This window comes from Sciurus carolinensis, chromosome 7, assembly GCF_902686445.1.
Source record: "Sciurus carolinensis chromosome 7, mSciCar1.2, whole genome shotgun sequence".
Taxonomy (NCBI): Eukaryota; Metazoa; Chordata; class Mammalia; order Rodentia; family Sciuridae; genus Sciurus; species Sciurus carolinensis.
The window spans coordinates 145,382,025-145,409,368 of NC_062219.1; the positions used below are offsets into that span (position 1 = coordinate 145,382,025).

Here is a 27,344-nt window from a genome sequence, read left to right on the forward strand (position 1 = left end):
TTCCAGGCCTCATGCCACAAGAAGCCACCTTCACTTTGCAAAATCTCCAGATCCCTTGTCTTCTCTCCCCATCCCCTGGAGGACGGAGAGGCACCAGAGCCCACTGACAGTTTTAGGGCCACTGTAACAAAGACTGCAGATCGGAGGGCTCAAACCACAGACCTGGAGCCTGGAGTCATAAGCAAGGTGTCAGCAAGGTTGGCCCCCTCTGAGGAGTGCGAGGGAAGGATCTGCCTCAGGTCTCTCTCCCTGGCTTGTAGATGGCCGGGTCTCTCATTTGTGTCTGTATCCAAATTTCCGCTTATAAAGATATCCGTTGTATTGGATTAGAGTCCACCCTCATGACCTCACTGTCATTTGATTGCTTCTATAAAGACCCTGTTGCCAAATAAGCTCACATGCTGAGGTACTGGGGGGTCAGGCGGGACATAATCCAGCCTATAACCCTGATTCCCATGAAGCTCCTCTCCTCTCTAATGCAGCCAGCTCAGCTCCCCAGAGTGTGCAGGGTGCACATTCCGTCCTTGCTGGCCTCCACCAAATGTGCTTACTGAAAAGGAGGAGGTGAGCTTGACACGTCCCTGCTCCCCTTGCCCTGTGATCTTCTAGTATCTTCCCTCAGCACCTGAGCTACTCTGCTTATTCCCCGTGGGAGTGAAGGAATGGCTGTCAAGATCTCCTGGGGTTAAAGGAGTCGGAAGCACCCGCCCCACTTCCAGTTTGGTCTTCTCCACAGCCCCTTCCATACCCAGTGGTGTCCCCTCTAGTCCTCTCCTGCCTTCACCCTTCCCTTCCCTTGCCCCTGAGATTCAGCTCCTTTCTCCTCTTCCTCTGCGCTGTGAGCAATATTACAAGCTTTCACTCAGTTTGTGTCTGCGTGACAGCTGCTTCTCACTCATCATCAGAACAAGACAATGCATTGTTCTGGTGCATTTTACGAGGCTGGATGAAGGAAGAAGGTGGGCATGTTTCCTTCCATCTGCAATTTTTCAGTAGCTCACCAGTGTCACTGACATCGGGTTCAATGGCTCAGTTTCCTGGGGCCACAGCTTCTTCTTCCAGGATTCCTGTCCTGGATGCTGCTGCCAGGCAAACAGAGATCTCACAGCTCGATGGCAGGGATCTCAGACTGGCCCTCTTCTCTGGTGGTTATAAGAATCCAGATCTCACCTAGAGTGGGAGAAGAGAGAGCCAGTACTTGACTCACCTCCTACAGGAAAACATTACTTTCAAAATCCTGCTTCATCTCCCGTCCTGTTTTTCATGGAGTCCTTTCTTTTAGATTGACTTTTATTTTCTAAGTGTTATAGCATGGCCCTTGAAATTTCATAAAAAATCCTCTTGTTTAATTTGAGAGCAAAATGAAATTGCTAGAAGTCACCTGCATGGGAAGAAAGAATGAGACAGGCTGCTCGGTTTGTCTTATAAAGATGTTTAAAAATATAATGCTTGACCTTATTTCTCTAAAAATGTAAAACCTGAAGATTTCTTCTGAGTGCTCCAAAGCTGGGCATGGTTAGTTGTGTTTCCATTAAGGGACTTCAAAACACTTGCAATACCTGGCTTAGTTCGTCACGGAGAACATTCTCGTAATCACTCAGGAGTTAAGAGAAGCACACATGTCCCTTCAAGATGGAAACCCACTCCTTACAGCACTTCTTGCAAACACGCCTAATTACTACCTCCAATTAGCTGATAAAAAAATATTTTAAAAAATCTATAGGATAAAGAAAACAGGTGTGAAGAGCCTAGGCCCGTGTCAGAGACACACGCCTCAGTACTTGTGAGGTCAGGCACATCTTAATCTGCACTGAAAACTCAAAGACAAAAATGAAAATGAAAGACCTTCTTCCTAATCCAATTAAATTCAATTTGCTAAGTAGTCTGGTTTTTTTACATCCAAATATTAATGTGCCTTACTTGGGTTAATAGATTTGATGCAAAAAAAAATATGTATTCAAAATATTTTGATACATATCTTTGTAATAGCTTCATGCCACAAATACTTATTGAGTACTTAATGTGTGCAGGCAGCCGAAATGAAGATATGCATAAGCCCGAATGCTAAGAAGCTTGCTTGCTAAGGACCAATAAACCTGGGCTTATAAGAGATATAGAAAAGTCACGATATAATGTACAGGAACACGTGGGCAAGTCACCTACCCCAGTCTTGGAGGGTAGAAAAGGCTTGACACTGAAGCCTGAAGTTTGTCAGAGAGGTTGCATAGGCTGGGGAGGGAGAGAAAACTAGTCAGACTAGAGAGATTTTAGGAGAAAGGATCTAGTGGACTTGGTAATGGCGCTTTCTCTTGTCTTTAGGGACTGAGTAGGGAGAGGAGTGGACAGGAGGGTGATTCCTTTTACAAAGTCAGTGACGATACCGTACTGCAATACATCTGCTTTGTAAATCTCTCTTTTCACATTTAGCATGCTTGTTTATAGCCAGGAAAATATCCGATGTGCAGTCGCTTTGATGCAACTGAATCTTTTTACACTAATAAATTCCGTCCGCTGTCTCCTTCAGCCAGCCTCGCTGCCGCTTAGAGAGATTCTGCCATCGTCCGCCCTTATAAGCCAGAATCTGAAGCCCCTTTAGCCTTCACACAGTAATGGGATGGCGGAAAGCAAACACCAGACCGCTCACGGCAGATAAGGCCTCCTGGATGCAGCAACTTCTGCAGGTTGGGCCTTGGAGATTTTCCAGAATGAAAAACGCCCCTGCCCCTGAGCTCAGGGTGTGATAGAAAAGACAACCGCAGTGTGATAAGTGGCATCCCAGAGGCAGGAACAAATTCCTGGGAGTGCAACATGGAGAACCTGAAGCCAGGAGCCTGGGGCTGGGAAGAGCATGGAAGGAGTTTCCAGAAGGAGGAAGCAGTGAGACCGGCCTTGAAGAGCCTGTAGGAATCGCTGGGCCTGTATCGCAGGGCGTCAAACATCATGAACACAAGGGTCGAAGTGTGAAAGGGAAGATGGGGGACGGTGAGTAGATGACATGGTTGCCAAAGGTTCATGTGTCTAAGCTCAGGCCCCAGGGTGGCAATGTTGAGAGGTGGTGGATCTCAAAGAAGCGGGGCCCAGGCGAGGCAAAGAGGTCATAAGGGCCCTGACCCGGAAGGGATCAATGCTGTTCTCACAAAGTCAGTTAGTTCTCTCCAGAGCAGGATGCTGCAAAGCAAGGCCACCCCTCATACATGGTCCCTTCCACTCAAGGCCAGTTCCTTCTCCAATTGTTCATCATGTTGATACAGCCAGGGGACACTCACCAGTGTGCCAGCACCATACCATTTGAACCCCCCAGACACCAGAATTGAGTCAAATAAACCTTTTTTTAAAATGAGGTGTCCAACCTTAGTTATTTTGTTATGGCAACAGAAAACAAATTAAAACAGTAATAGCACCAGCGTGTGATGAAGGAGAGTGATGGAAGAGCTGATCAGAAGGAAAAACAGATTGAAGGGCTAAGAACCAAAGACAGGAACTCGAACTGGCTGCCTGCAGAGACTGCCAAGTCATAGAGGGAGGAGACCGGAGGGCTTCTTGGCAGCAATGTAGACAGAAGATCGGAGGAGAGAAGGGAGACTGGCAGGAGGATTAGCCAAAACACTCAGAAGAACCTCACAAAGGTTCAAGGAAGAGCAGAATGCAGGCCGTAAGAGTGGCCATAAAGAAAAGGGACGAGGGGCAAGCAGAGACAAGAGACGTTTCTGAACTAGCAGAAGAGTTGGTGTCTCCCAGGATATCACCTGCAGAAGAGAGAATCGAAGGTCTCTAACTTGGACGTTGTGTCAGTAGGAGAGAGAATTCAGGAACGGTGGGACATGCGCTGGAAAGCGGGGGCCACGTCCGGCTGGGACCCTCCGTTCTTGTCTTCTCCGGTTCTCTGCTTCTTGAGGCGCTGCTGCTTAAGCATGGGGAGCTTCTGTCTGGAATTCATCCTTTAGAGAGAACGGGAGAGGGTGCGGGATGGCGACAGGCCATCAGCCAGGAGGAGAAAGTCATCAGAACCCGGAACGACCCAGAGGCAACTCTGGTAGTGTAGCAGGACTGGAAATGAAGCGCTTCGGAGCGACTTAGGAGAAGGCTGGGAGGGAGCACGGAGTAGGAGAACCAGCTGCGTGGCCTGCCTGGCGCCCTTTTGGATGTCTTTGAACTCGGGAGTAAAAGCTTTGAGTTGTGTTTAGGTTGCTTTGGAGGCTGGACAGTTTCCCTGAATCGAGCGTCCCCTTTGGGACTGGTTTGCACAGGGTTACGCCGGGTCAGAGCTGCTTCTAGAAGGAGCAGTGGATAGTCCCCGGCTGTTGGGCGTGCGTGGGGTGCCTGTCTGTCCTCTGCACACGAGACCCAGAGGACCCTGTTGGAGGAGGAGGGAGGGTGGCAGACGGTTGGGTTGTCTCAGCTTAAAGAGAACATGAGGAACAAAGGGGACCACCAAAGAGGAAGAGGAAGGACACAGAAGTGAGCAGGGTTACAAGATCAGAAGAGCAGGGTCAGGACACGATGCATCACCATGGCCTGCACAAGAGGCCCCTGGACTTTGCCCCTGGGAGGTCACTGGGGACCTCTTCATAACCCTAGAGTGATGGGGACCAACTTCTATGTATGGAGGACTCAATAAGTGTGTAAAACAGCAGGAGGTAACAAGGATAGACCACTCTTTCAAAAATATTGAATGGGTTAGTAAAACGGAGAAGTGCAAAATTATTTATGCATGAGAGTTAGTTATAATAAAAGCATAATACACATATTTAATAAATATTGAGACAAGCTGCCAGCCGTGGTGGCACACGACTGTAATCCCAGTGGCTTAGAAGGCTGAGGCAGGAGGATTGAAAGTTCAAACCCAGCCTCAGCATCTCAGCAAGGACCTTAGTGACTCAGCAAGACCCTGTCTCAAAATAAAAAATAAAAAGGACTGGGATGTGGTTCAGTGGTTAAGCACCCCTGGGATCCATCTTTGATAGCAAAAAAAAAAAAAAAAGAAAAAAAATTGAGACAAGCTAACAATTTTAGCTAATAAAACATTCTATAATAGAAGCTCATTTAAGAAGATGGGGAAATGTTCACTGTTTAAGTGAACAAAACAAGACATAAAATATATATATAGTATGATCTCAATTTTTCATATATACGTATAAATACAAAACATATGCAAGACAAACACTAAAGTGATAAACCCGACAGTGTTACTAATGTCATCTTTTATTGGCAAACTTACAGATAGATTTTATTTTCTTATTCAGGTTATTCTGTATTTGTCTAACTTTCTGGGTTCATTTGGAGGCTTTTTGGCTTAGAAAAAAACATAAATTTATAGCATTATTATTTAAGAGATAATAATGACAGGGAGGGAAGTGGGGGTGTGGCCGCCCCTTGGTGGACAGGCAGGACAGGGGGCTGAGCTTTCAGGATGAGCTAGACTCAGGCAAGACCCAGAAGAGAGGAAGGGGTTGGAAATCCATGAGAAAGAGGAAAATCAAGAGAGGAGTTGATGAAGCAGCGGAGAAGGAACCAACCTTGGGAAGGAGCAGGCACAGCCTTGCCCTCTAGAAAAGGAAAATACCTAAGAGCAGATGGCAACACGAGGGAGTCTGGCCAGGGGATGCAGCAGCTTGGCCGGCTGGCTTCCGTTTCGTTCTGGAGTGGAAAGAGTGATCGTCCATAAACCCAAAACACCAGAGACCGAATGTTTTCTCTGATATGCAGAGGCTAATTCACAATGGGGGGATGGGGAAGAATAGAGTTACTTTATATTAGGTAGAGGGGAGCGAAGGAGGGGAAGGCGTCTGGGGGAAGGAAGGATAGGAGAGTGAAACAGACGCGATGACCTCATGTGCCTGTAGGACCGTATGACCAATGTGATCCTGCAATAGGTACAATCTGAAAAATGAGATTACATCTATTCATGTACGAGCTATCAAAATGTATAAATGCATTCTACTGATGTACAACCAATTAGAATAAATTTTAAAATGTTTTTAAAAAAGGAGGAGGGAGGGAGGGACAGAATAAGGTCCAGGGGAACTGGCAAAGATGTGAAGCAGCTGCTCAGAAAATGGCAACGAGAGATGTTCAGAGATTGTAAAGAGCGGCTGGGGCTGAGAACCCGCCGGAACCCGGGATCCTCACTCGGTGGAGCCTGTGAGAAGGGGAGGCAGATTCCTACAGGGTTGTCTGGCTGGCAGGCACCCTCTTTCCCCTAGGTCCCTGCTGGGTCCCTCCTCAGGCCACCCAGAGTGTTTTCCGAGCAGCAACCATGTTATCATGAGGTCTCCTTCCCCATCCGCAGTCCAGGTGGAGGTGGCTAATCCAAGGTAGGCCAAGTGGGTCCTTTCCCTGGGGTTTTTCTTTTAGAACCAAAGATGACATCAATTCAGTTTCTTTCCACGGGTTGAAACGGTCCTGCGGAGGATTCAGACTTCACAGCAGGTGGGCATGAACAGGACGAGAAGTTGATTGAAGTTCAGGTCCCAGGGCACTTTCCCAGAGGCTGATCCCATAGGTCTAGGGTGGGACACAGCTTGATGATACAGTTGGTCCCTTACCCTTAGAAAGGCCCCGACACTGTATATCAAACCAGAGAGAAACACGGCATAGACAAGAGATGAGGGACAGCGCCGGTGACTCCCGGGCCCTGCCTCCGGCCATCCCGAGTCCCCATCCCGGGCCTCTTTCCTCATGCAAACTTCTTTCAACTGTTGTCCAGTCCCTTGCAACCAAATAGTCCTAACAAGTCCGGAATTGTCCTTGAGTGCTCGAGAGATAAGGGCACAGAGCTCATACCCCACGGCCTCTCCCAAACCCTGCAACAAGCACCGGAGAGAAAGGCGCCTTCCACAGCGCCGATGAGAAAAAGAAGAGGGTCGAAGATGGAGGCGTACCCCCACCTCCTGTTGCTCTCAGCTGGGGTGGTTCTGCTGTGTGCCGGGAACCGCAGTCCTACCTGAGGGCCAGGAAGAAACTGTATCTTGGTCACACCTGCAGATCCATCTTCCTGGGGCCAAGAAGCTACACGAAGCAAGCCAGGTCTTGCAAAGGGACCATCACACAACCCTTGATGCCATCTACCCAGGCAGGTGGCCCCTGAGGTGGCATTGGCCCTCAGGCCTGAGACATCGTTGGCCCCTGTGTGCTGGACCCTTCCTGGTTCACAGGTGCTCTCACTAGCCTGTGCAAAGGTGAGCCAAGGTCAGAGGAGCTTCCTGGTCTGCACAGTGCCACCCTGGAGCATGGGGGTCTCTCACTCTCTAGAGTCCCAAGCTTGTCCATGGACAGGGGATGTAGGAGTTCCTCTGCCTAGGGGATCATCATCCACCCACCATCTTTCCTCCTTTCTTAACCCCAGGGAAGCCTTATCTAGATTTGAGGATGAGGTTGGGCATAGGGAGTCGACCTCATCTCCTGACATTTCTTTCTAAGGGTCCCTCCTCTGAAACAGGCAAAAAGAACCAGGTTACTCACTTGCTTTATATCCTACCACGTCCTTCCCCTGAGGCAACAAGCATTTGATGGCCCTGCTGCTTTGAGGGGTGGAGGGGCTGGCAAAAGGAGCGTGGCAGGGCTGGGGAGGGAGAGGACGCAGGCTAATTCTTCAGGACCTCTTCCCTGATACACAGATACACCAGGCCCGCCGGCTGTGGGAAGAGCCTATGCATTAATAATTCACGGGGCCATTTTCACCCCTTCCTGCCTGTGGGCCTGGCTTCTCCACTCCCTCCAACTTCTGTCTAAGTTTCCTCAGCCCCCAAATTGGAGCAGCTGTCAATCCCTGCTTAGCCAAGCTCAGCAATCTGCAGAAAAGGAGCAGGTCCTGCAAAGGAATGATATATGACAAAGGAACCGCAAGAGATCTTCATTAACTGGAGGACCAATAAATTTATGAAAATCATGGATCAGTTAATCCATTACTCACAACGCTTAATAGCTAATTAACATGAGGATGGGGCCTGACCCTTCTTCTCATCTGCACTAACTCCTGGGCACCCGTTTGCAGACACAGCCCCGGAGCAGGAAATGGAGCTCACATTGACCCTGTCAGGCCCAGCGGTGCAAAGCCAATGGGGTCAACTAAAGGAACCTTCTAGAAATGTCAGGATATCCACTGAGGGCACACGCTTTTTAAAAACTTTTTTTCTATTATGGGACTAGTCAGATGTATGTATAGTGAATTCCAAGTTTATGTTGCTTTGGCACCCATTGCGAACACAGGTTCAACTTCCTCGTGCCAGAAGCAGGGCTCAGTCACCTTTGACACAGTCTCTGGTTCTCCTTTACTGGGTTCCTCAAGGTGGGCAACCCAGGTACCTACCTCATACAGTCACCTCCTGCTGCGCACCTCCCTGGGGACAGCTATGTCTACAACTGCCCACTGACCCCACGACCACACGCACCACACAGTTATGCAGCAGAGACCACACCTGGGCCATAGTGCAGCCCTACAAAACTCATGTGTGCTTGCTCTAAACCCACCAATCAGAGCCCCTGCAGGAGGCTGCCTGGATGACGCTTGGACCCACAGGTCCCCCACCCTCATTTGCCGGTTGACCATGTGCACCCCGGTTCCCGCTGGCCCTGAGAGGTGGGCTGTGCTCTTCTATCTGGAATCCGGAGCATCCACTTCTGTCAATCTGTGTGCTTTGTTTCTCTGCGTCTCACGTGACTGACATATGGATCCTGACTTCTTCCCTGGCCAGGGCTCTCCTAGACAGTGGCTCTCTGGTAGGAATAACCTGGACTCTGCTCAGACAAAAGTCAAAAGGACCTCACCAGTATAAAAAAGTGTCCCCATGAGAAGGAGCCCTGGTCACAGTCAGACCCTGAGGCGTTAGGCTGTCCCCTATAAATACCCCCTGAAAGTAACACTGTGGACAGCCATGTCCAAGTCCGTGGTGTCTCATAAGAGTGGGCCAGGTCTATGGTCACTCCCCAGAGAGGGACTTCAGGACCGAATTAGAGAGGAAAACACACACACACACTCACACACACACAGACACACACACACATATAATACAAAGAGTAGACAATACCACAGTGAGCCAGGTGTGCCCCCCACCTGTCTTCGGGTATTATCAACTCATAATCAATCATTTCCTGCGCGCGCGCGTGTGTGTGTGTGTGTGTGTGTGCTTTCACGCCCATGTGGGTGCCTCACATTTGTCTTGTAAAGTGAAATTTAGATACAGAGGTTTAGTTCAGGTCAGTTAGTTGGGGGGCTTGGGGTTTTATTTTTTGTTTGTTTTTTGTTTTGTTTTCAAGAATTTCAAAGGGACAGTGTACGCTTATGTGATCGGATCTACAAAGGCCGGTTGTCCGTCTTTCTGTGCATTATCTGTCACTGATGGTTGTCACCTACAGCAGTGGTCTCAGCCAGGGAACACTTGGCAATATCCGGATTCATTTTAGGTTGTCACAGCTGGAGGAGGAAACACTACTGAAATCTAGTGGAGAGGCTGGGGCAGGGGAGGGAGAGGGGCTGGTAAATGTCCTACAGAGCACAGGACAGCCCCACCACCAAAATGATCTTAGCCCAAATACTAGTTGTGCAAAGCTGAGAAACATTGGACTGGATCCTTTTATTCGTTTGTTGAATGCTATCTTCTAATTCCATCATTCATTTTTTATTTATTAGCTAGAATACTTGTCTAAAGAAAAACTCCCTGGTCAATTATTTAGTTTCCCCGAGGTAGAATTCACATGGTAAATGTAAGTGAATGTTTGATTTTTTTATTTACAGCGCTCTGGTTTGGATCGGCACTGTGCATTACAGGGTTGGTCTCCAGCTACGGTGCTGTTGGGAGGTGGTGGAATCTTCAGAAAGTGGACCCTGGTGGAAAGAAGTGAGGTCCCTGGGGACCTGCCCTTGAAGGAGGTATTGGGACTTTGGTCATTCCCTGTCTCTTTTTTGCCTCCCAACTTCCCTGAAGTAAGCAATTTCCTCCCCAATGAGCTCAAACCTCATCACAGGCCCGAAGCGATGGAGCCAACTGACTACGGACTGGAAACTTTGAAATCATGAATTGAAATGTATCTCTCCTCCTTGGGTTAACGTGTTCAGGTGTTTTGTCCCAGCAAAGGAAAACTAATGTAAATCATTTGCAAAATAATAAGGCCATTTCCTAGATTCCCCCAAAGGCAACCAATGGTTTTTTTTTTTTTTTTTTAAGAATCTTTTATGAAGTCATGGGTGTGATGGAATTGGATATGTCCCAACTACTGCAGTAATTATCTTACTAATGCTTAAATAGTCCCATCTTTGGACATTATGAGCTCATTCAGGTTGATTCCTGAGTCTTTTTTTTTTTTTTTCTGAGTCTTTTTTGACACACCTAAGTATTTAAAAAGTTTTCTTACATTGAGAATGACAGAATTCTCTAGGTTCATCTTGCATTTTCTCTATGACTGGAATTGGCCACTTCTTTAAGGAGACTTGGTTTCTTTAAGTGGTGTTCAGTGAATACCATTTGGGTCCTAGAAGGACTCAAACATTTTAAGACATAAATAGCCCTTATAATACTATATTTCTCTCTGAGGAAGGAATTTCATGAATTTTATGAGCTATGTATTTTATACATAGAAAAACTGAGACTTGACCCAACTCAAACTCGGAGCAAATGGAAAAATCTTAAAAGTTGGCAATATATACCCAGACTCCTCCAGATTCTTTCTATTCCTTCTCTTAACCAGGAGGCCTGGGAGGGAAACAGATTGTCACCATAACCTAGTGAGGAGGGTGGAAGGAGACCAGGGACCACAGAGGCATGGAAATGCCAAAGTTGGTCTGAGGTCCTCTGACCTTTGGTCCCTCCACGGCAATGACCCTCTCCTCAGCGTCCCCTCGTTGATGCTGCAAGTTGGTCTTGCCTGCAGGAAACCTTCACCTGTGACAGAGACTGCAGGAGGCTGGGAGCCCTGTTGCACTGTGAGGACACCAAGCCACAGGTCACAGGCAGAGGGTCAGCTCTGCCACACTGAGGCAAGAGAGGGATCTTCTTTAAAAATAAATATCAGGTGCATCATTTTCTATTTTTTAGAAAAGATTGGCTGTGGAAGACCATGCAAGATTTGCCATTTAAATTATGTGATTTGAAGACCTTTCCACTTGAAAAGTTCAGCCCCCCTGAACTTCCCTTAGATCTCTGGTCTTTTTTTTTTTTTTTTTTTTTTTGGTGTTGGGGATCGAACCCCTGGCCTTGTGCTTACAAGGCAAGCACTCTACCAACTGAGCTATCTCCCCAGCCCCCTTCCCTTAGACCTCTGGGATGCAAAGTCCTGGTCTTCCAGTATCAGGTATTTGGTGGAAAGTTTAAAAAACATCAGGAGGCCATTCTGAATCTCCCAATAAAGAGGACTCTTCCTTTACTTTAAATTTAGGTATCTTAAATTGTATTGAGAAGTCAGAAGAAACATCGATTTTTTTAAGGTCAAGAATTCTTTTACATAGGGAATTTTTATCTCTAATTTCTCCTTTTTTTAAAAACATCAGTGTCTTGGAGTCATGTATCTTGGATTTAAAGTGAAGCATGTCGGGTTGAGAACAGCCTTAAACCCTTTTTTGGAACACGTAGGATATAGAGGAGAGGGTGGACACGCACCTGCTGTCTGCAAACTGCTTCCCCACCTCCCAAAAAGGAGTGGCTTCTTTTTTCAGCCCCACAGTCACCTGAGTGAGCTCAGTAAAAACTTCCCCTGCCACAGCGATGGAATCGGATCAGCAGGCTCCAGCTCTGATATTCTGTGCTGAGGGAACCAGAGAGAGTGGAGGATGCTGGAGTTGAGCTGCTTTACATTTCTCGGTGACATCCTCTAATGAGCTGGCAATGCAGAACACCAGGCTGCTGTCTTGGAGAGACGAAAACAACACAGCGGTCATTTCACATCCCATCATCCTCGTGACAACCAGGGCTGCTTACTTGCCTTTGATTAACACACATGGAACAGGCTTGAGGACTGGGGAGTGAGGCCCGGGAGGGGAAGAGACCAAGGAGGGAAGGAGGCAGCCCCAGGGACTGGCACTCCTGAGGGTGTGGGAGAGGCCAAGGTGACTGGCCTTGGTGTTCCTTCAAACATGGGCTCTGGAGAACTGTCGGCTGGGATCCCTGTGGGACCATAAATGGTTCCACCAAGGAGACCCGCTCTGCTTCATGGCTTCCTCACTACAGCAACACAAATTACAGGCATGATATTCTCAAGGCTGAAATTCAGCCAGCCGGCACCCGGACAGCTGAGCTGTAGTTAAAATAGTGAAACACCACATGCTGGTTGACAAAAAGACAGTCCCCAAGCCCTGCTCTCACCCATGGCTTCAGCTGCCCTGGCCCCTCTCCTGAAACCCCCAATGACCCCCACAACTCACCAACACTGCTAAATAGTGGAGCAGGATCACCCTGACTCGGCGCAGCAGGTGACTTCTGTTCTGACTGTCAACGCTCAGCCCTCTTGGTAAGGGTTCCACATTTGATGAGGCATGTCCATTAGGCAGTACAGCCCCACAGAGCCTTCTCAGAACCCCACCAAGGGCCCATCCAGGGGTAGGCTGGGACACCACAGGCCTGCACCCACTGCCTGCCTTCGAGGGCCCATCACCTACAGAGTGCTCTCCCACAGGCCACCAAGGAAGCACATTCCAGCTGTCAGGAGGACTGCTCGACCTTCCCGTGCATGGCTGACTTATCATTAGGATTGTTTTTAACTGCCCCTTTCTCTTCACCAACCCTCTTCAAGCTTCCTAAATTAATAATTTTAGCTGCAATGCCAGGCTTTGTTTTTGATGATTTTCATTCTCTAGGATACTTTCTTAAACTTCTCTGGTAGCCCTTTACCAGTCCCTTCTTCATTCGTGTCTGTCCTTCTGAGATATCCGCAGTGATAATCATTGATTAAAAGGGAAAAAGAAGGAAAAGAAAAGAAGAAAGAAAGGAAGGAAGGAAAAGAGAGAGAGAGAAAGGAAAGAAAGAAAGAGAGAGAGAGAGAGAGAAAGAGAGGAAGGAAGGAAGGAAGGAAGGAAGGAAGGAAGGAAGGAAGGAAGGAAAGAAGGAAGGAAGGAAGGAAGGAAAATATCAAAGAAATAGCCATAGAAGCATTTCTAGGTCAAACATCTGGATCAGGGATATGAAGTTTCATGAGCTATTTTCCCCAGTGAAGGAACCAGCAAAGAAGAGAATGATGCCATAACATTTGACATGCAGACAGCAAAGGGGGGACAAGAGGCCACGGTGGAACACACGCCAAGACCTGCGTTTGTACCCAGGCTCCAGCTTGCCTGGGGTAAGTAGGTGTTTTAGTCAGTCATTTTGCCACCCTGACCAAAAGCCCTGACGAACAATTTTAGAGAAGGAAAAGTTTATTTGTCTTATGGTTTCAGAGATCTCAGTGTCTACATGGCCAGTTCCATTGCTTTGGGCCCAAGATGAGGCAGAACATCATGGCAGAAGAGGAAAGCAGCTCAGGACAAGGCAAGAAGGAAGCAGAGAGAAAGAGAGAGACAAAATGTATACCCCAAAGGCACGCCCTCCGTGACCTGTCCCCCCAGCCACACCCTGCCTGCCCACAGTCACCACCCAGCTAATCTGTATCAGTGGATTAATGCACTGATCAGGTTAAGGTTCCCTTAACAGAATCACTTCACGGCTGAACGCTCTTGCATTGTCTCACACATGAGCATTTAGGGGTCACCCCATGTCTAAATAATCATAGTAGGGAAATGTCCCCCTAAAGCAATCAGTCTTATCACAAGTTGGTAATCGTCTGCTTTAGGGTATGCATTCATCCTTTCTCCTTAAGGGGAAAGATGAAACTCACAGGTTCAACAGTCAGTCTTCCTCCTTCCCACTTCCCTGTATTCCAGAACCACGAGACTCTTCTTGTCCCACTAAAGAATCTGCAGAGAGGGAGCAAAGACCCAGGGTACTCACCTGGCAAGGAAGATGCTCACTGCAGCAGCGCCTCGGGTGGGAGCCAGGGACTCCAGCTGTTAACCTTCCAGCCCAGAAGGCAGGGGCTGCCAGCTAAAGGGAAAACCAGGTCGTCTTGGAGAAGGGACGTATTTAAGAATCACTCATCTCTGCCACGGGTTCTGGTTTCTCCAATCCACTCAACTCAGGAGGGACATGTTGAGTATACGTTTTTGAACCAGAGCAAGGCAAGGGGGTTTAGAGCAGATGACAAGCTTGCCCCAGGGAATAGGTCCTTTGTGCCAGAAGACAGCTAAAGGGGGCCAACCTCCAAGTAATGGCACTCACAGCCGTCTCTCGCCAAATCCCATTTCCCAGCATGCCCTGTGTGCCTGGGTGAATGGGCTCTGGTCAGCAGGATGTGGACAGTTGAAGGTCATTCTCAGGCCTGGCCTGTGAGACCTTTCCCACAGTCAACCTATGCTTTGTCCTGCTCATTAGCCTGCCAGGGGCAAAGACCCAGCAAGACACCAACGTGGGGCCTTGGAATGGAAGAATTCTGGATCCCAGAGAGACTGCAAAGAGCAGAGTCTCCCAGTTGAACACACACACACACACACACCACAGAAACCATATTAGACTGTGATTTGAAAAAAATAATCTTATCATATTAACCCACTAAGATTTGTGGGGGTCGGTTGTTTATTACAACAATGCTATTGTTTGGATCTGGGATGCCTCCCAAAGCTCATGTGTTAAAAAGGCCTGGTACCCAGCTGGTGGCACTATTGGGAGGTGGTAGAAACTTTAGGAGGTGGGGCCTAGTGGAAGGAAGGGGGTCACAGGGGTCATGTCCTTGGTGGGAAGACCTTGTCCTCTGCCCCTTCCCTCTGGTCCTGGCCACTATGACATGAGCAGCTCTTCTCTGCCCCATGCTTCCTGCCATGTTCTGGTTTACCACAGCCCCATAGCAATGGGGCCAACCAGCCATGGTTCATGGTTCATGTTTTGGTTCTCAGGCCATGAACCCAAATAAATCTTTTCTTTTTCAGGTTGTTTTACTCAGGTATTTTGTCACAGTGACAGAAGGCTGACTAACATAAGCAGGAAATGTTATTTACCCTAGCTAACATAGATTTCATTAACAGATGAATGAGACGATGCATTCATTCAGAGTACCTAGTTCTGTCTGATGTCTAGCAGATTCTTAGTAGTCCTGCACCCAAAACATAGCAGGTGCTCAGTAATTTTAAATGTTATGTGAGAAGTAAAGTAAATTCATTTACTTAGAGGCCCTAGAGAAAGAACCTTTGCCTTTGCAACTGATGAGAGAGAGGAGATTCCCAGAATGGAGAACCAATGGAAACTTAGGGGTAGACCAACAGGGGAAGTGACTAGGGAAAAGGGCTCGTGGAGGAAATCTTAAACAGCAATAGTCACTTTGCTAGGGCCAGCGTGTTTGTGTCCCCCCACGATTCGTATGTTGAAATCCTGAGCCCCAATGCGATGGCATTAGGAAGCAGGACCTTTAGACCAGGAGAGTGGAGCCCTCGCTGAGGGGTTTAGTGGCATTAAGGAAGAGGCAGGGAGCTTGCTCTTGCTGCCTGCCCTCCTCCATGTGGGGGCACATTGCAGAAGGTGGCATCTGCAAACCAGGAAGTGGGCTCCCATGGACTCCCCATCCGCCAGTGCCTTGACTTTGGATTTTCCAGCCTCCAGAACTGGGAGGATAAATGTTTGTGGTCAAAGTCACCCAGTCTGGGATGATTGTCCTGAACCCTTTTCCCTAACGACTTCTTCCAGACCTTGAGAATACTCCACCAGATGGGCCAGCTTCCTCAAGTCTCCAGCTCCTCCCTATCCCCGGAGGCTCTCTCTGGCACAGCCTGATCAGTGTCCCTGTGTTCTGGCTGCTTCCTGCACTTAAAGCAGAACTTCCTCCCTAGTCCTTTCCTCGTCCTTAGGGCTCATTTATAAAGCACCTACTACCTCGAAGGCACTGCGCTCAATACCTAAGAAGGCAGGGCAGGTGGCAGTGGTCAGCCCTGGGTGCAAAGCGACACGAGGGCTATTGCAGAAAATGTAAACACGGCGATGAACCTGCCAGTCTGCCTTTATCATCACTGCGTGGAAGCCGCCCTGAACACTGTCATTAGCCCTGCTGAGGTGGCTCCCACTGGAGTACCCCACTGTTGGAGTACCACTGACCGGAGACAAATCAATACAGTGTGGTTCCTGCCCTCCAGTATCCTGTAGCCTCGCTGTGGAGAATGACAGCTAGATGAAGTAATAGTAGGAAGCGACCTGTGTCAAGGGAAGAAATATTAGCTAGGATTCTGCGAGGAGGGAGCAGCCACCACCGCAGCCCAGCGGCAGGACACGTGCTCAGCCAGGAGAATGCAAACCGCTCCCTGAGGCAGCGGGCGAAGATGCACCTGGCACCTGCAGATGATCACACTAGAGGGGCTGGCGGCCGTCAGTTCCACAGAAATCTTTGTGCAATTGCCAACAAGGAATCAACACAGCATTCTTTTTCTTTCTCACAACTTTATTGAGTTATAATTCAAATACCATAAAATTTACCTATATCAAGTATATAATTCGGTATTTACAGAATTAGGCATCCATCACCAGAGTCACTTCTCCTACCTTTTCACTGCCCCTAAACAACCCCTGTACCCCTTAGCTGTCACACTCTAATCCTCCTCCCGGGCATATAAAGAGAAGCAGCAAAGGGTTCTGTTGTTGCTCTTTGTTTTTAGCAAAGGATTTTTAAACAGCTCTGAGGAAATTAGAATTCCATTTGTAAAAGATCACTCTCTGACCTACCGCTGCCAAGGTCCAGCACGCGCACGTGGACACACACGTCAATTCTTTCACCCCGTGATGTAAGTGCGAGGACCTGCCTGCAGCCCCAGGACCCTCATTCCTCACCAGCTGCAGCCACTCACACGCAGGCACCTGCACACCCAGCCCACCCGTGCCCAGACCCTGTTTCCTGCCTTGGCAAGAAACACCAAAGGAGAACTTAGCTGAGATGGCCTTTGCCTCTGGCAAGTTCACACACTGGGCTCTGTTTTCTGGCAGTGGACTTGGCAGATCTGTCCTTCGAGGGTTCCTGCCTCTTGTCCTGTTATTGCTAAGACTCACCTCCCTCCCTCCAAATGCCTTTCCTTATGCACTCCATCAATCCTTACTGCTCCCCCTTCCCCAGATGGCAAAACGTGGGGGCTATCGGCAGCCACAGTGCGAGTCCACAAAATGCTCAATGGGTATGGAGTTTCCCGTACTCCTTCAAGATCCAAGCTGGAAGATACTACTGTCCTCATTTCAGAAATGGAGAACTGAAGCTCACAGAGCTCACGTGCTGTTCCTAAGGCTACACCACAGGGAAGGGGCAGGGCCAAGTTTGCAATCTGAGGGCTGAGAAGCTGCTCTCAGGACGGTTTCAACCACAGCTAACAAACTCCAAAATTGCAGCTTGGTCAAATGCAATGTTTTTTTTTTCATCTAAGAATAGGTTCAAGTGAAGGACTGCCACAGCACATTTGCAATGTCAACCAAGTCTCAAACTCCTGGCGTCTTTCTGCTTTGCCACCCTTTGTACAGGACTCCATCTTCATGCTCAAAATTTCTACTCCAGACTCTGTGCCTTTTTATTAGAAAAAGAATAGTTTTCTCAGACGTCCCATTTGGGAAGTGTCTTAGTCCTTCTTCTGTTGCCTGAGAATAGGTAATTTATGAATAGAAATTTATTTGGCTGGTGGTTCTGGAGGCTGGCGAGTCCAAGAGCCTGATGCCGCCATCTGATTAGCATCTGGTGAGGGCCTTCCTGCTGCGTCCCAACAGGGCAGAGGCCTCACATGGCCAGACAGAGCCAGCTGCTAGCTCGGGTGTCTCTTATAAACCACTGACACCATCACGGGGCTCCACCCTCATGGCTCATCTAACCCTAATTACTCCCAAGGCCCCACCTCCAAATACAGGAGCATGCTAATTGAGGGATTCAGTTTCTGACCCTTGACCTTCTGGGGGACACATAGAAGCCACTTCAGTAGAACTCCCTTATATCTCATTGGCTCCTTAAGAATTTGTAACGTTCCTGCCACAATCAAAATGTGTCTGTTTCCATGGGAAGGAAGAATAGAAGGGGCTTAAAGTATCCATGCACTGTCCTTGCCACACCGCCTGGCTGCTCAAAATAATCCAGCCCCTCTGGCCTTGCCCATCCAGCCTGCGTTTTCCAAGCTCCACTGCCCAGCCACCTCTCTCCTGCTTACTAGGATGCCCTGAAGCAGGGCTTCCGGGGAGCCTCTCGAGGCTATCGGCTATCAGCACTGGGGCTGGGCGCGCATTCCCCTAGGGAAGGTGTAGGGATCCAGCCTGACCTGATGGCAGCCATGACTGGCCCTGAGAATCCCTGCTCTGGCTTTCCCACACCATTTCCCAGCGCACTATAAATAAACAAAGCCATTAGAGTGGTATGCGGCACTTTACGACAGCACCAGGAATTTTGTCTGACATCGTGATATTCACTTGAGATAAGCCAGGTTCAGTTCAGCTTGGAAAAAGTCACCTTTGTCCTGACCATTATATAAGCCGCTCCATATTTAGGGGATCCCTGGTCTTGCTGACACACAGGACCACACTTCTGACAGTAAGTCCTCCGTGTATTGCACTCTGCAGTCCTAGATGTGAATGTGTCCTTCTGGAGTCTCATGGCACCTTGGAACTGGTTCTTATACACTGGGACTAGATTTTTCTAGAAAAAATGAGGGAGGTGTGGTCATTTTAACTGGTTCAGGAGCTGGCGAAAGAAGTCCCCACTTTGGGAAGAGTTAGCAAGCCCTTGGAATATGCTTGGCTCCCGGTTTCCCAGTGCAGAGAGAGCAGCAGGCCTTCGTGGGAAAGGGTCCGTGTGCTGATTTGCAGGCCAGCAACTTCAGACCAGAAACCTCTCCAGAAACTTCAGACATCACAGGGCTTAAGAATAAATTATGGATTAATTCCTACCTCTAGATGAATGGAAAAGATCAGAACAGCATTAACCCGGAAGCTGGGGAGGGGGCAAGGAGGACATGGGGGAGATAGGAGAAAAGGAACCTCAGATGACCACAAAGTACAAAGAGCAATAGAAACACCCAGCTTCAGGGCAGACTTCAGTCTTGTCCCCACTCCCTGTGGCCGAGTAGGTTCATGTGACAGAAGATGCTTGACAGAGCCATATATTCACAAAAGAAAGTGCCCGACAGGGCTGGATCACCGGCACCAGCAGCCACGTGCTCCAGGACTTGGTCAGCTGGAAGGTCACAAAGTGGAAAGCCACCTCCTCACATCCCACCCTCTAAACAAGGCACAGAGTGAACCTCAACTCAAGGTTCTCTCTCTGGGCTCGGACTGCCCGCCCGGCTCTCTGAAGATGAAACCTACGAGTAGCTTTGCAAAGCATTAAACCATCTTGGGTATTTAGCAAACACCCTTCCAAACTGAGAGCCCCCAGGGAGTAAAACATAACGTTACATGAAAAGGACTAGGTGACGGAAAAGGGCAAAGGCTTCCAGAATCCCAGGCTCAAACTCCAATGCTTGGAGACTTTCTGGCGGTTCCTTGGTCTTCTCACCTGTAAATGAGGCCTTGGATGAGTGCAGATTAAACGCCATTTCCAGCATTAATTCCACGGTCTCCAGTGCACTCAAGGACTGGTATTTTCTTTAGATATGATTTTTTTCAGAAAATGTGAATTAACCAAAGGTATTCACAGTAATAATTTTGAGTGGGTGCCCTAAGCTCTGCAGAGCCCTTTAACCTGTTAACTCTGCTAATCCCGAGGGCAATCCTATTATGGAGTGATCTTAAAAGCTCCAACCTACTGATGAAATAACCAGAGTACAGAGAGGTAAGTAATCAACCGCTACTTTCCCTCAGCTGTCTTAGAAATATCTGCAATGTAACCAGACCACGAGCAACCGTGGTCTCCCCCAACGCACCCCATCCAAACCCAATCCTCTCCCCATCTTCCCCTGCTCAGAAAATGGCAACTCCACTCATCCTAATAACCAAGCAGAACGAACTCACACTCCTCCCACCGCCAATGCATCACAAGCCAAGCCATCTGAACCCCAAAATATGTCCAGAACCTTCCTACTTCTCCCCCATTGCCTCCCCTTCTGTTCTCCAGTGCTCTCTTTCTCTCTCTCTCTCTCTCTCTCACACACACACAAGCACTATTTCCTCTATACAGAAGCTAAAATGATCCTTTGCAAATGGAAGTCATAGTGTATCATTTCTCTGCTCAGAACTTCCAGTGACTTCTGATCTCACTCAGTCCATACTCTGACCTACCACGTCCAAGATCTCCCTGACTCCCAGCTCTCTCCCCTCTCTCCATCTTCATCCTCCTCCCGCTACATGCCCCAGCCCCACTGGCCCTTCTCTTCCTCAAGCTCTCCAGGTCCCCTCCTGGCTCATCCTTGCCTGGTCTGCCTGCCCTGGACACTCAGTGACTTCCTTTCTCATTGCATTCGGGTCTCTGCCCCTGACCACAAAGACTTTTTCTGGCCAAATAAAGCAGCACCTCTTTTGTCCATTCATGTCCTGCTCGCTTGGCTTATTCACCTTCTTAGCTTGCATGTCCCCCTGACGCATTTCATGTTGCATGTTTGTTTAGGGCCCTGCCCTTCTCCCAAAGATAAGCTCTGTACAATAAAGACTGTTTCCTGTGCTCACTGTTGAATTCCCAGTGCCTAGATCACTACCTGGCATTTAAAAAGTTACTCACCAGGTACAGGTGGTCTTCATTATCCAAGTCGAATCCTTTTCTGAAATTTCACTGAACAGTGAATGTTTTGATAGCAAAAACCCATGTTCTACTATATTAAAGAGCATAATAATGTATTCTCTGTGTCACCTAAGTTTGTGAATTACCTGTAACACAACCCACTGTGGATTTCTGCATGATACAGGCATTTAAAACACTAATTGCCTAATTATTTGACTCTTAATGATCTCATCAGCGGGTGTGTTTGTGTGTCATATGAAATAGTACTGAAAGAATTATACTTTCCTCCTACCCTGAAAGGAATCCTATACTGCAATGTAAGTAAACAATAAAATGATTCATTAAAGATAGATAAGAAATGCAAATGTAATTATCAAAATAAATTCTTTCTAAATGATTATTTACTGAATGAAGAGCTACCTGTGAGAGGTGGAAGTCATTTTCACCCACAGGATGTGGGGAGAGAGGTCAAATGAGCGGGAGGAAGGACTAGAACCATCAGCTCACACTCACCCAGAGCTGGAAACAGCCTCTGCCCTGCAAATGCTCTTCTCTTCTTGGCATTTAGGACTCTGGATGTGGAGTGGATGGATAGCTGTCAATCATTGTCAGAGCCATAACCAAGGCCACGGGATTCAAAAGCAACACTCAAAATGGATGTCTATTTGAACTATGTGCCTAGGATTTATTATCCACACTGGGGTAATCTTGAGAATGAGAGAAAAATGAATAAAATATATAATTTTTTAAAGTATGTAATTTTTTTAAATATATAATTTTTAAAGTAATTTTTAAAAAAAGATTGACAAATTGGTTTATATAATGGTAGATCTATAAAATAGTTAGTCCTAAGTTGTTTTCAAAGGTAAAAATCATTTTTAAAAATAAAAAAATCAATGTACAACAGACCAAAGTTCTGTATTTATTTTGATTTGTCTGAGCACTGAAAAGTAATATAAGCAGAATATTATTCTTGGTTCCTAATTTTTGTAATCAGTTCTGGAGTCACATCTTTACCTAATACCATGTTGTTAATATTTTTCTAAAGAATAAATATTAATATATGTTTGTAAATATTTTTCATGAAATTGCCTGCAATCTTTTCGAAGTTGAGTTTTATATTTTATAAATTTGAAATTATTGACACCTTCCACTGACTCTTCTCAGCTGACCATAGTATTTTCAATAAAGAAAAGACTCTGCAGATCCTAAGGTACCTCATAAGTTAAGAATTAATTCTCATAACTAAAAGATAGTCTCAATTTTTTTTCTTTTTGGAATGCATTACTGTTTCAGTTTAAATATTTTCACAGGTTATGTCCTTTTTTCTTTATTCAGAGAAATTTTTTGACAAATATTTTATAAGAAAAATTCACCAAACAAGTTATCTCTATTTGGGCTTCTAAAAATGTTTTGCTAAATTCAGATGCCAAAAAATCACAGGTATGAGTCTCAATTTCATTCTATTTTAGTAGAGAATATACCTGATTACATGCAAAAGCTTCTTCAAAGCTTTCTTTCCACAAATCAAGAGATTGTAAAACCTAATTACTTAATCTCACATTTAAATTGTTTAATTTGTTAAATTCCTCTTCTGGATTTGTAAGTAGAAGTTCTGTTTTCAATAATTACATTTTCCTGAAAGCTTCAAGAGCTGAAGTCTTTGGCTCACCATACCTTGAATTCTTGACTAAGAATTTCCAACTGATTTTGAATAAAATGAAAAAAAAAAAATAGAGGAGTCTATTCTTTAAAAAAAATAATAAAGGCCAATACATATGATAGTGTGCTTCGGTTGATTCATAAAGTAGCCTTTCAAAGGTTCAAACGTTTCTAAAATCTAAGAACGTGCAGAAAAGATAAAAGGCACATTCTGCCAGACAGCAACACTTTTTAAGCTCAGCCTCATCTCCACCATAAATATTTTGCATTTCAATTTCTCTGTGTATAAATAGAAATATTTATGTCTGTCAACTATAGCTTCTATTTTGTTGGGAGACTCTCACAGCTTGTTTGGATGCAGTTACGAACTATGAACGCATCGCGTCTAATTCCAAATACGTTTCTGTTCCATAGATTTCTTAATTTAGTAATAACAGTTTTTTTCGTTTTGCTGTACTCCACCAAAATCTATATCTGCAGTACCTCTGCTATTTCTGTGGTTGAGTTGTTTTAAAATGAAGCTATAAATCACGATAATATTAGATGCTGTATCTTCGACAGAATGAACTTCCAAAAGCTTTGCTTCGAGTTCATGAATTGAAGGGAGAAAAAAAAAAATCAAATCGTCACTAAGTGTACTGACTTTCTTTGGAAGAAACTGATGTAAAACTGCATCATTCAACTGACTACACGTGAAATTCTTCTGCTAATGGACCCCTCTCATTAACAACTATTGCTTTCCTTGTAGAAAAAGGTGGAAGCAAAACTATCTTAGATGCTGGGCATGGTGGCACATACTTATAATCCCAGCGGCTCAGGAGGCTGAGGCAGGAGGATTGAAAGTTCATAGCCAGCCTCAGCAACTTAGCAAGGCCCTAGGTAACTTAGCGAGACTCTGTCTCAAAATAAAATCTATTTTAAAAGGGCTAGATTTGGCTCAGTGGTTAAGCATCCCTGGCTTCAATCCCCAGTTTTAGAAGAAGGAGGAGAAGGAGGAGGAGAACCATCCTACCTGGAAAGTCACACTTCCCTGAGTGATATAGAAACATAATAGCACAAGTTAAGTCATCATCACCAGGAACACTTCTCTTCTCTAATAGTTACTAATCTGTTACATAGATTTTTGTCTCCTGGGTTTACCTTGGTCAGCTGTTGTTACTACAGTCCCTGGAGTGATGGCAAACGTGGACAAGCATTTGCGTAAGTTTCTCGGTCATCATTAACACTCTTGAGAAAAGATTATTTAGTACTTATTTTTTCATTAAACATGCATCCTTTTTCAGCTGAAAAGATGCAGTTTGCTTTTGAAAACAAGGGGGAAAAAATCCAGCATTACTACACCAAAAGGTAAATACAGTCCTCCCTGGGTATCTGAGGGGGGTTGGTCTAGCGCCCCCTGCAGATGCCCAAGTCCCTAGTATAAAATGGCGTCCTATTCACACATAACCTAGCACATCTTCCTGTATGCCCTAACTCTCCACGAATACAATGTAAATGTTATGGAAATAGTTGATGTGTTGTTCAGGGAATAAGGGCAAGAAAAAAAAGTTTGTACATGTTGAATTCAGTCACAATTTTTATTTCCAATATTTTCAACCCAAGGCTGAATAAATCTATGGATACGAGTGCTACCGTACAGGGATTAGAGAGGCATGCTGTCCAATGGATGACTCATTCTCTGGGGTAAGAACTGCACAGAGCTTGGATCATCTGTCTACACTCCGCGTGGGAGGGGTCAGCCTGTTCCCTGCATGCATTTCACATGCTCTAAACTCAGAACAGCTCATGTTTCCCCCTGATGGCAATGACTCCATGTCCTGGTGGCTCTGTGATCTCAGACAGGCTGAGGCTGGGACCACACAACTGGCTTGTACCCTGCTTTGCCAGGGGGACAAAAGGATTAGTTCTCCCACCAGGAATTTAGACCAGGAGTCCATTGTCCCTGGTCATGTGCAGGTGACATGCTCTCCCCTGAGCCCTCGGAAGGAATCAACTCTGCCCACGCCTTGTCCAGAACTGTGAGCAAAGGTATTTCTGCTGCTTTAAGGCACAATTCTGTGGGGCTTGTTACAGAAGCCCAAAGGACACCAGCAGTATGCCCCAGCTCCTGAGAGGAGCCCACCAAAATCATCCATTCGCATTGTAGAGGACCAGATCTTTCTGGCTTGGCAACTTGGCCCATGAGAGTTTTAAAACCTTTGGATTTCTGGGCATGATGGTACATGCCTGTCATCCCAGAAACTCCGGAGGCTGAGGCAGGAGGATCACATGTTTGAAACCAGCCTAAGCAATTTAGCAGGACCCTATTTCAAAATAAAAAAGGGCTGGGATGTAGTTCCTGGAAAAGTACTCCTAAATTCAATCCTTAGTACTAAAGAAAAGAAAGAAAGAAAAAAGAAAAAAAAAACTTGGAACCCATCTGACATAAGAACAACTTCAATGGCTCTTGTGACACAAAGCACTTTGGTAGCCACTTGTTTATGGGAAGGTTAAAGAGATAAAATGGGTCTCAGTCATGAGGGGGATATGATTACTTTCAAGACATGAGAGCTTCTATGTGACCTCGAGTAGATGACACAAAGCTGTGTGAGCCTGTCTCAAGTCCTAAACTCCCCTCCAGTCATCCCCCAAATCCTACTTTCCCTAACACATCAACAGAGAGCTGAGTCAGACATCCATGAATCCATGGCTGCCCAGGGGCTCGTGTCTTACAGTCATCCCCAAATTCATATCTCCACACCAGATGCCCCCTTGAATTATATCCCCAACTACACTTAATAGAAAATAGTAAAGTGAGGAAGAATCTGAAGACTTACAAAGAATGGAGAAAGTGGCTGCAGAGCATGGAGCGCAGCTTAATATGAGGATCAGTCACTGTCCTTCAAATGCCCTTGGACATCCTCTTCTGCTCTGGCTGTCCCACAGCCAGCTCTCCTTCACCATTTCCATCTCTGAAATATCCTCATTGTATGACCTCAGACGTTCTATTTAACCTCCCTGTACCCCAATGTCTTTATCTAGAAAATAAGGACAACAGTATCCAACCATAAAAAGGAATGAAGTACTGGCGCCCTCTGTATCATAGATAAACCCCAAGAAGGTAAAGCTCAGAGAAAGGAGATGCAAAAGGTCACCTATTATATGCTTCCATTCGTATGAAGTGTCCAGAGTTGGTAAATCCATAGCAACAGGAAGCAGACTGGTGGTTCCCATGGTCTGGGGGGACAGGAAAGAGGACTGAGTGCTCAGTGAGAGTTCTAGGGTAAATTATGCTCTCCAGAAAAAATATGTGGAAGTCCTAGACCCAAACACCCAAGAATGTGACCAAATGTGGAAAGAGGGTTTTACAGAGGGAATCAAGTCAAAACTATGTCATTAAGGTGCTTCCTAATCCAAGATGACTGATATCTTCAAAAAAAACAAAAGGGAGAAATTTGATCACAGAGGGAAGACAAGGTGCATATGCCCATTTAGAGATGGAGGCAGAGATTGGGGCGACACAGCTAGAGGCCATGGATGGCTCGGATCGCTGGCCACACTGGAAATTGGGAAGACAGAGGGAGCAGGGTCCTGCAGAGTCCTTGATTACAGACTTTCAGCACTCGGAATTGCAAGACAACAGATTTCTGCTAGGCTACCCGGTTTCTGTTACTTCGTTACACTAGCCCTAGGAAACTAATACAATCCATACATAGCTTCCTCTGGGTCAGTGATGAAAAGGTTCTAGAACTAGATAGAAGCAGTGGTCACACAATGTCGTGAAGTTATGGAATGTCACTGAATTGCTCATTTCAAACCTCTGCATTATATGAATTTCACACCAACAAATGCACACAGGTACGCACATAACACCTGCCACAGCATGGTGTTGGGCGCATTCAATGAGCTAACACACAGGTCTTAGAAACTGTCCCCGAGATGCTGAGACCACCCACTAAGAGTTACATGGCATGTTAGTTTTTTGTCACTGGGCAAAATACCAGGCAGGATGACTTAGAGGAGGAAAAGTTTATTTGGGCTCATGATTTCAGAGGTTCAGTCAATGGTGGGGCAACTCTCTTGCTCCAGGCCCAAGATGAGGCAGAAGAGCATGGCAGAAGGGCGTGGTGAGGGAAGCTGCGCCTTCATGGTGGCTGGGAAGCAGGGAGAGCAAGAGGGGAAGGGGCCACAGGGCAGATGCACCCTTCCAGGGCATGCCCATCCGGGGACCCACCTCCTCCAGCCACACCCCACCTGCCTACAGTTACTACCCAGTCGGTCCATTTGCAGTAGGATGGCTCACAGAAGAGGCGATTTCACTCTGTCCTCCTGCCACTGGCCTGTGTTTCCCGAGCTTGTGATGGTGAAACCAGCAAGGTGGTCGCCCACGTGGAGATCAGACACCTAACCTGGGTTCCCAAGTGGGTTTACTGTCCTCTATCAGTTTATTACACGAAAAGAAAACCCAGGGGTGTGTTGACAGTTATTGAAATGATTCGAGACCCAGAAGAACTAAAGAGGATTTTTAAAAAACCCACAGAAACGTTACTTGCTGATTTTAAAGTCTTCTTGCCCCCGGCCCCACCACCACCTCCTGGAATTATAGAAAAGAAAGATGGGAAGCTTTACCAGGTACTGAGAAACCAGCCTGTGAGAGATGGGATGCTTTCTGCAAGTGGAAAATTGATCATGGGAGGAAAGGGAAGAGAAATTGTGCAAGGGAACTCGAGCAATGAAAGGTAAAATTCAAGGAGACACATCAGCCCTCAGCAGCCGATTTGAATCAAGCTCGCCATAGATTTGGGGCGTGCTTTTAAAAAAACATGTGCCTGAAATTACATCTTACAGAATTGCTGCTAATACTTGTCATAACATGCTGCATCTTCAGGAAAGTTCCTTCTGTTATTAATATTTTATTGTTTTTATAGGAGGCACCGTAGGAGAGGAGGATATGTGGTGATGAAGTCAATCAGCAAGCCCTCAGCGGTACATCCAGGGGCCGGCTCGGAGCGCTGTTTTGAAAGACGCGGTTGCAA

The 27,344-nt window shown here is 46.6% G+C and overlaps 1 long non-coding RNA gene across 2 annotated transcripts in view; it reads right to left on the bottom strand.

The window, feature by feature from the left end:
• Positions 1-11,141: 11,141 nt before the first annotated feature.
• The window catches only part of LOC124987947 (uncharacterized), a 64,082-nt gene continuing 47,879 nt past the window's right edge, over positions 11,142-27,344 (bottom strand). For both annotated transcript variants that reach the window (XR_007109321.1, XR_007109322.1), the window contains exons 3-4: positions 13,911-14,003; positions 11,142-11,838 (exon numbers count right to left, since the gene is read on the bottom strand). This is a non-coding gene — a long non-coding RNA (uncharacterized LOC124987947). The remainder of the gene's footprint in view (positions 11,839-13,910; positions 14,004-27,344) is intronic.